Source organism: Camelus dromedarius, chromosome 10 (genome assembly GCF_036321535.1).
Source record: "Camelus dromedarius isolate mCamDro1 chromosome 10, mCamDro1.pat, whole genome shotgun sequence".
Lineage (NCBI taxonomy): Eukaryota > Metazoa > Chordata > Mammalia > Artiodactyla > Camelidae > Camelus > Camelus dromedarius.
Genome location: NC_087445.1, coordinates 66857212 through 66866586, shown reverse-complemented (window position 1 = coordinate 66866586; position 9375 = coordinate 66857212). Strand labels below are relative to the sequence as shown.

General features: G+C 51.0%; 1 protein-coding gene and 1 non-coding gene across 4 annotated transcripts in view; one reads left to right on the top strand and one right to left on the bottom strand.

The window, feature by feature from the left end:
* Positions 1-715: 715 nt before the first annotated feature.
* Positions 716-9375, top strand: part of GGTA1 (glycoprotein alpha-galactosyltransferase 1 (inactive)) — a 59974-nt gene continuing 51314 nt past the window's right edge. For all 3 annotated transcript variants that reach the window (XM_064490484.1, XM_064490483.1, XM_031450365.2), the window contains exon 1: positions 716-864. The gene's annotated coding sequence lies outside the window, so the exon portion shown is untranslated. The remainder of the gene's footprint in view (positions 865-9375) is intronic.
* Positions 8104-8176, bottom strand: TRNAF-AAA (transfer RNA phenylalanine (anticodon AAA)). Its single transcript has one exon. It is a non-coding gene; the product is annotated as a tRNA-Phe (tRNA).

Below are 9375 nucleotides of genomic sequence, written 5' to 3'. Positions count from 1 at the left end.
AATCCTGTAGGAGAAACTCTGGGCTCAAAGACCACGCAGTCTGCGAATAAACCCGGGCAGGGCCTGCGCTAGCTGCCCAGTGACCAACTCCTCACGTCCAGAGCTCAGGACTTGGGGGCTCCGGCAAGAGCGGCTCCAGCCTGCCGGCCTGTCGCTGTCTACATCTGCGCCCTTCCTTCCCCAGGAAACAAATGGTGGATCAGACCTCCCAGGCTCTCCGCTTCCCCCGTGTTTGGCGGGGCGCCAGGGCACCGGGGCCCCTCCCTGCGGTGCTGGGTGACAGAAAACACCCCACGCTCTGATGCTTCGGGTCCCCCCACCCCTACCCCCACCCCCACCCCCAGCACGTGCAGGCCCGAGAAGGCAAAGAGGCCCAGCCACCCTCACCAGGGATTTTCTTTTCTTTTCTTTTCTTTTCTTTTTTTTTTTTTTTTTTTTTTTTTTGCTGGTTTCAGGCTTTTTTCTGCCTGAGTGAAAATGAAACAAACACCCCCTGCGCCTCCCCGCCACCAGACACACGCGCAACGACACTCCCGCACTCGCGCGCCGGCCTCCTAGCTGCCGTGTCCGGGGCGGGACCCGCTCTGCACAAACAGTTGCGGGCCGGGCGGGGCTGGGAGCACGCCACCCGCTGCCCAGCGCTGCCGTCTCCCTCGCGCCCCTGCCCGCCGTGCGCTGCCCGCCGCCCGGGAGAAGCGCCCGGCGGCCCGCCGGCCGGAGCGCAGGCGGCACACCCCGCCCCGGCACGCCCCGCGGGGCTCGGGTGGAGGCAGCGCGCCGACCGTTCGGGCAGCCGAGGACGCCACCGGGGCCGGGAGCCGAGGCGCCCGCCAGCCCCGAGCGCGCCCAGCTTCTGCGGATCAGGTGGGTCCCGCGGGGCGCCGCCCGAGCCCCCGGAGGCCGCGAGCCCGGCCCGGCCTCGGGTTGCTGGCGCGGGGTGCGGGCGGCCCGGGGAGAGGACGGGCCACCGCGCCGGCCCTGCCCTGTTGCTGCCCTGCCTGTGTCCCCGCTTTTGTTCTTGTCGCTACCTCTGATCCCAACTCTTACCCCATCTCTGTCCCCATCCTGTGCCTGTCGCTGCCTCTATCCAGTCCTACACTCCGGCCTAAGGGACTGCGGGCTGAGGGCTTCCCTCGGGATCCGCGGGCTGGAGGCAGGAGAGGGGAGGCTCAGGAGGCGCAGGGTAGGACCACCGAGGAAGTCTAGAAAGGAGGGAGGGATCTGTCCCCATCTGTGGAGCAGGCTAGGGGAAGGGCTCTCTCGCCCAGGACGAGATGGGAAGAGGATGCCTCCAGGAAGGGGAAGCCTGGGAGGGTGAAGTGAGGGGCGTAAGGACCCCTGAGAGCAGGGGCGCAGAGGAGGAGAGGTCAGGGAGCTCGGAGAGCCGAGGACCAAGCCCCACACCGGGCCTGGGGAAAGTTCCAAACATTGTAACTTTGGAAGCCAAGCGGCCTGCTGCATCAGGGTGAGCGGAGGCGAAGGGGTCCCTTCAAGTCTTCGAATCACCAAGTTCCCACTCAAAAGAGACACCACCCCGCGTTTGAAAATGGCAGAAAAACAGCTAAACAGAATGGTTGCACAAACTGTTGAAAGGCGTCCAAGAAACAGTAAAGTGGAAAAAAATGTCAGCGCGCGAAGAGAGAAGGCAGAGCGACTTGAGATTCCCCAATCTTCCCGCGGGCGGGGGCGGGAGGGAGGGCGGCGCGGACACCGTCCGCGAGCGCTGCTCCTCCCCGCAGGAAAGACCCGAGACGCGGGCAGCTGCTTTTGTGGTTTTGCTTGTCGTTTGCACTCCTGGCTCCGGAGCAGGCCTGGTTGCCTCCTTCATTTACTAAGAAATAGGTGGGTCTCGGGGGGCGGGCGATGCAGGAGGGGCGCTGGGCTCGCTGTCTCCAGCTGAGAAACCCTTTCCCAAGGAAAGCCTCAGTTTCCACAATTAGGAAGCAGAGATGCTTTTGTAAGGAAATGCAAAGTGCGAGGGGGCTCGTGTGTGTGTGTGTGTGTGTGTGTGTGTGTGTGTGTGTGTGTGTGTGTGTGTGTGTGTGTCTACGTGGCTACACTAAACACTTTCTACCTTGAGTTATTTCTGGGTGTACCTTGCCACCCCTACCAAATGCGGAGGCAGGTGCAGATCCCAGTTATTGTTACATGTAGCAGGTGCACAGTGAGTAAGACAGAGCTGAAGGAGTCCCTAGGGGTTACCTGGTCAGGGAGATTTCCAATTTTGCCCCTGGAGGCCTAGGATCCTGGCTCAAGGGCCACCCTGGTGGGGGAGGGGCGCCTAGGCGTCAGGGCTCGGACCTTTCCTTTCCTTCCTTCAGACAGAACCAGTTCAGTTCTGCCTTTGTGTCTTCTACATGTTGGGAAACCTCAGAGGCTGTGTTTGATATGGAATTCTTCAGAGCCAGTCCACTAGATCTGGCTATTTTTGGTGGAGAAACTGAATCCAGAGGTGTGCAAACGGATTTGGGTAAGACCCTCTAGGGGCCATGCCTGACCAGGAAACCCCCCCCCCCCCCGCTCCTTAGTCATAGGTCAGGAACGCCTTTTCCCGGCCTCGGTGGCACTGAGCCACCGACTCAGCTCACAGCACCAGCCGGCCTAGACCCCTAACTCCAGGGCCCCAGGGCCGCCTCCTTACCCTTCAGGGAGAAGCCTGTGACTCTCATCCTCTGAGCTTTTCCAGGGACTTTCACATGCAAGTTTGTTTCACTGGCTGAGGTCAAAAGTACTAGTTTCTCCAGAAACTCATCAGCACACTGCCCAGCCCAACAGGGGAGGGTATATATCATCAATCCATTTTATCGTTGAGGAAATGAAGATTCAGAGACACTGAGTAACTCGTGGACATTGAGCTCGTAAATGGCAGCTGGGATTTGAATGCAGCTCTATCTGGCTCTAAGGCTTCTGCTCTTTCCATTATATCATCTCTCATGATGGCCCAAAAATGGCTAATGGACAGATGTCATCAAGATGGGGGCAAGGGTGAGGGGAGAATTGCTGAAAGAGGGCTACACTAAGGGGGGACTGGACATTCTTATAGGTGCATTCATAGCATAAATATAATTATATTTGAACTGAATGTGTTTTCTGCTTCATACATTCTCTTTATTTTAGTCTTTTTTTATAGACATTTTACAAAATTATTTTCTTAATTTTTAAACAAAGTATAATGTCCTCCAATAAAATCCACAGGTTCTAAGTGTCAGGTTCCACAAGTTTTGACAGCTGTTTGCACCTATGTCACCACCACGCAAAATGAGATATGAAACCTTTGCATCATTATAGAAATTAATTTCCAATTAATGTTCCTTCCACCCTTCCAAGCAACCATTTTCTGATTTTCCTCACTTTTGATTAATTTCATCTGCTCTTGGACTTCACGGAAATGGAATCACACTGTGCATCTGTTTCATGTCTGGCTTGTTTCACTTGACAATGTAGAGTTTGTTAAATTCACCTGTGTTGTTGTGTAAATGAGTAGTTTTTTCCTTCTTACTGCTGCGTGGTATTCCATTTTATGGCTCTACCATCATTTGCTTATTCTCCTCCTGGTGATGAATATTTGGGTTATTTCCATTCTGGGCTATTATTTCATGTAGAAGTCTTTTATGGACTTTTGTTGTAACTTAGGAGTGAAATTGATGGGTCCTAGGCTATATCATTTTACATTCCCACAGCAATGTGTCAGACTTAGGATTATTGTCCTTGACAATACAAATAGCCATTTTCATGCCTGGTAGGGGTATCTTATAGCTTCTGCTTTTATGATGGAATTTTAAGAGTTGCTGGAGAAGACAATGTGATTTCAGGGGGAAGAATATGAAATAAGATGGTTGTATGGAGGCCATTACTCCAGAGGGAAGGAACCAAATTGTACCTGGAATTGGAACATTTGGAATAGGAATGTATGGGCTCAGGAGAGTTCTCTGTGTATCAACTGAGGTTTAAAGATCTGATCCTTGTGCTCGGTAAATAGGCAAGTTGATTCATACTCGTGGCTAAATGCTATCACTATAATACGCGTCTTTTATCTCCAGTTCAGATCTCTGTTGTAGGCCCGGAATTCACACATCTCATTGCCCTTTGGGTACCTCTTCTTGGATGTCTCAAAGGCACTGCAGACTGGATAAATCCAGAACAGAGTTCATTATCTCATGCTGGCTTTCTGTCATGGGTCACTGGATGAATGATGGTGTTTCTAGCCGAGGGAATATGGAAAGGGGAATGTTTGTGGTTGGGCAAAGAGATAATGAATTTAGTTCCAAGCTAAGTGGTGTGGAGGAATTGAGGAAGATAAGAGCTGAGTTGCACTGGGCAATCAGGAGAGTACTGAAATACAGTGAGGGCAGTTTTGGTGGCATGGAGGGCAGGTAAGCTAGATTGCTGGTAGGTGAGAGAGAAAGAAGTAGAGATGGTGAGTAGAGTCAGCTCTTTCAAGAAGTTTGTTTGAAGAGGTCAAAGGAGAGATTGAGCTATAGTTGTAGGAATATAGGGTGAAGGAAAGGATTTTAGGATGGAAAAGGCAAGTGAGATATAGTCTCAGGGGAAGGATTCAGTCCAGGAGAGGGAAGGGATGGCAGATAGAGCTAGATGCTAGGAGGAGCAGGAGGGAGTAGGGAGGATTGGCTTTGAAAGAAAGATGGATGTCTCTGTTTCTAAGACTGGATGTGAGTCAACAAAGATGAGAAAGTTCATCAACTACAAAATTCTCTGTTGACTCTCCATATGCACAACTCCTCATCATGACATGTGAGGTTTTTCACTATCTGCTCCCTTCTTATCTTATATATATATATATATATATATATATATATATATATATATATATATAGTGTAAATCGGTTAGCTATGGCTGCAGTTATGCTGCTTAACAAACATCTCCCCCCCAAGATCTTAGTTTACAACCACAAAGGTTTATCATTTCCACTATACGTCTGCTGGAGGGCAGCTGTGACTACATGGTTTTGTAGATTTGCTCCAGGTGCTAGCCAGACAGAATATCAACTCCATGTATCTTCTCATCCCAAGACCCAGGCTGAAGCTGCCACTAGACCTGGTATATGGTGAAAGCTGATATGTGTTATGCTTCTTAAAATCTCCACTCTGAACTGGCACATGGTCATTTCTACTCATATTGCATTGATCAAAGCCAATCATATGACCAAGTCCAAAGTCAATAGGACAGAGATATATGCTTTGCCTATTGGCCCAGAATGGATACTTGGGAACAACAATTCAATGGACCACAAACATTTGTTAGAAAGTCCTTCATGCAGGTTCCCACTTACCGTTCTCCAAATTAATCCCCATCACACAGCCTGCTCTTTTGTACCATGTTCCCCTTTCCTCAGCATGACAGTGGCCTTTCAAGTGTCTCTATCCTTGCACAAGTGGTTCCTCTGTCTGAGCATCATCATCATCACCCTGCCCCACCCCCATCTAATCTAATTCTGTCAATCCTACCTCTTTACCAGCTCTCCAAAGAATTCCTTTACTTCCAACCCCACTGCCCCTGCTGAGTTGGCATGCAGCCCTCTTTAGCCCTGTGTGCTCCCTGTTCTCTGCTCCAGACTTGCATCCCCCAGTAAATCCTCTCCCTGCACCCTAAGTCCTCTTTCCAGACACCAAATTAATGAGGGTTTTCCATTTTTCCAAGGCTCCTCTCTGCTCTCAGGATAAAGCATATGTTCCTTGAGGTGACATCCAAGGTCTTGCATGAGCTGCTCTCTGAACCTCTCACCACCCTCACCTCCCCACCCTTTGGAATATCTGTTCCAGCCTGAGGGAACTATGGCAATTCCTGAAACCCTCTCCTGGTTTGATGCCTCTGGGCTTTTTCTCATGCTGCTTCCTCTTCTTAGAACAACCTCCCCACCTCCTCCCCAAACCCACCTGCAGACTCCTGCTCATCCTTCAAGACCCAGCTTAATCATCACCCTCTCTGAGAAGCCAATCTCTTCATCCTGCCTCTCATGAATTAGGCACTGCCTCCCGACTTCCCAGCCCCCAGGTGTCTGGGCATCCTTCAGTACACTGCCCTGGATACATTCTGTCACATGTCACCTTTTCTTCCCTCCTGATTGTGAGCTGCTGGAACCAGAGGGCACTGTGCCCGTGACCACAGTGCTCTTTACCTGACCCTCACTGGTGGGTAAGAGTGGCCTCTGGAGGCCCACTGCCTGAGTTTGTCTTCCTAATGCCTGTCAGACCTGGGGCAAAGTACCGCCCCCTCCGCCTGGGCTGAAAGGTCTGCTGAGAAAAGCTTCACCCTCCGTCCTAAGAGAGTGAGGCCACATGGGTCAGTCTGGGAAGTCAAAAAGTGATGTAGATTCGGACCATGGATGGTAGGCAAAGGCATCATCATTTAGCAGACTTAACCCAGAATTATTTATAAAAGTCCTCGCCGTTCTAAAAAGAGGAAGTAAAAACATATCATCAAGAGCTGATCTGCTCCACTTGTCTCCACCCAGCATGGAAGTGATCGACCTCGGCTGCCTGTGGTCAGACCTGGCTGCGGCTGTTGGCAGGACTCAGACTCCGGCTTTGTGGCCAAACAAAGTCTCCTCGAGGAGCGGTGGTGGGGATCCAATGCTTTGTGCTCATATTTTGTGCCCCGGGGGGAAACCGCATGCAAGCATTCTCCAGGGAGCTGAGCATGGGGCACGTGCTTCCTGGAGTTCCTGTCTCAGGCCGTGTGTGGTTGGCAGATACGCATGGCAGGAAAAAGCCTGGCGCTGCCGCTTGGGCCAGGTTCTAACTGAGAGTGAGTGATCCGAGGCAGAGGAGAGCCCAGTGGGAGCACATCTGGGAAGGCAGAGGGAGAAGGGTTTCTAGAAGGATGTGGCCAAGAGGGTGGCCTGGTTGAGAGGCTGGGTAGAAGAGTGGGCTCTGGAAGAGATCAGCTGGCTGTGGATCGACAGCAAGACCCTGCTGGGAAGGGAAAAATACTTAGAGTTGTTCTTCCTGGAGTTCTTTGCGCTAGTGGACAGTTAGACAAGTGAGACCGTATATGCACCTCACTCGAGCCTCACAAAAGCCCTGTGAAGTCAGCAAAGCAGGAATTATCCTCCCCTCCCCCCTCATTTTACATGTGGGGAAACTGAGGCTTAGAGTTTTTATCTTTTGCCCCAAATCTCTCAAGAATGAAGTGGCAAAACTGAGGTACAAAAGTGCAGTCCTGATGCCGAACATAGTTTGGCTTAGAGACCCTGGTGGGCTGTGAGCAGTGAAGGTGATTCTCAAGGTTGGGGGCGGGGGGCGGTGCTGGGGCCCAGATCCATGTCCAGCCCAGGAGAGGGCCCCTGCCAGGCACTACTCAGCCCAAAATTAGCCAGAGAGAATGAAAAATAGCAGCCGTAAGAGGCTGTGGAGAGAGAGGCCAGGTCTTATGATTAGTTCCTTTTTTTTTAAAATGAAGTATAGTCGATTTACAATGTTGCGTTAATTTCTGGTGTGCAGCATAGTGATTCAGTTATAAATATAATATATATATTCCTTTTCATATTCTTTTTCATTTCAGGCTATTACAAAATATTGATATAGTTCCCTCTGCTCTACAGTAGGACCTTGTTGTTTATTTTATATATAGTGGTTAGTATCTGCAAATCCTGAGCTCCCAATTTATTCCTCCCCAAACCATAAGTTTGTTTTCCAGCTCTTAATAAAAGTTTCAAGTTTCCATTCCAGTCCACGCTTACTTTTCAGAGCCTTGCTTCAAATGCCCTGGACTTGGCTCCACGTGGGGAGGGGGGCAGGGGAGGGGACGAAAGGGCCGAAAGTAAGATGGTGCCACCAGCAGTGGGAGCTATTGGAGCCTTGGTTTCACGGCAAACTGCTCTCTGAGCAGTATCTGCCGTTAAACAGAGCAAGTCCAAACCCATAGGAAATGAACAGTCAAACTAAAAATGAGCAAAGGAGGAGTGGCAGCTGTGCCCAGAGGGATCCCAAACTGTCAGCCCCTACTTGTGAGTTTGGGCATCAGGAACTGTGGTTCTGAAAGATGTTCCTGTCGAAGGGGCTCATGCTATGAGTCAGATACTCATTCAACATTCACTGAGCCACCATAATGTCATTCACTCACTTTTTTTTTTTTTTTTTTAATGGAGGTCCTGGGGATTGAACCCAGGACCTCATGCATTTTAGGCATGTGCTCTACCACTGAGCTATTACCCCCACCCCCTACCATTTCACTCATTTATTAAAGTGTCCAGAATTTCTTGAGCATCTGCTATGTGCTGTGCTAGGTACCTGAGATTAGCAGCAAGTGGAGAGCTACAACCCCTGACGTGCAGAGGCTAGAATTCAGCTTGGGAGACAGTCATTGAACAACCAGTTGCACAGAGAGAGCCATGAGGGAGAAGTACGGGGGGAGGGGGGGCGGGTCACAGGGGTCTGAACCTGCTGGGGGAAGGGGTCAGGGAGGACTTCCCTGAGGAAGTGACCCTCAAACTGAGCCTTCAGGAGTTAGAGGGTGAAAAGGGAAAAAGCCCTGAGAACCGGTCATCCTGGTCTTCCCCGTGGCTATTCCAGAATCCAGATGGCCCTGGTGTCTGAAGGGGCACCAAGGAGGGAGCAAGCCTGGGGCAATGGGTCAGCTGCCCAGAGGGGTGACGTCGGGGTTGGCAGCATCCACATGCAGAAGTGCAGCTGTCCTTTCTCCCCCTTCAGGGAAACCTCGAGTCCTCAAGTGGCCGGCCAGCTGTCCCCAAGAGGAACTTGCCCGCATGGGTGGGGAAAGACAAAACACTTCACAAAATCAAGTGTGGGGTTTTCTTTAAGGGGGATATGCTCCCGGGGAGCAAGGATGGGGTCTGGATTTGCTCTTGGTTGACTAGATCTACGGTTGTCTGTGGATTGGTATTTTGTACAGCAAACTCTAATGTTAGAGCTGTGTATAGGAAGGGGGAATTAATATTCCTGTGTGCAAATTAATTGAGGGATTAGGGATTCCTTCCCTGGTATGAAAATGCTCAGTGAACATTTGTGGCTTTTAGACTGACAGAGCAGCACATGAAAAGAGGTACCGGTCAGAAATCATGGTTGCAAGCAACCGATGGAGATTCTAGCTCAGAGAGGCAGAAGAGGCATGCACCGGAAGGACTGTTTTGTTGCTCACAGTATCCCCGGGGAGGCTGGAAAACCAAGCTGCCCCAAACCAGGAGCGGTCAGGCAACAGACAGCACAGTTAGGGTCTCACAATAGGGGCTAATTCTTGCCACCACTGGAGTTGCTGTAACATTTCACTGGCTTCTGAACCTTTACGATGCAAAGCTAGTAAATGACCAGGCCCAGCTCACTCTCCTGCATTCCAGGTGCAAATGAATGGCCAGGGGCAGTGTCCGACTCATTCTGCTTTGGTGGTCTGACAGGATT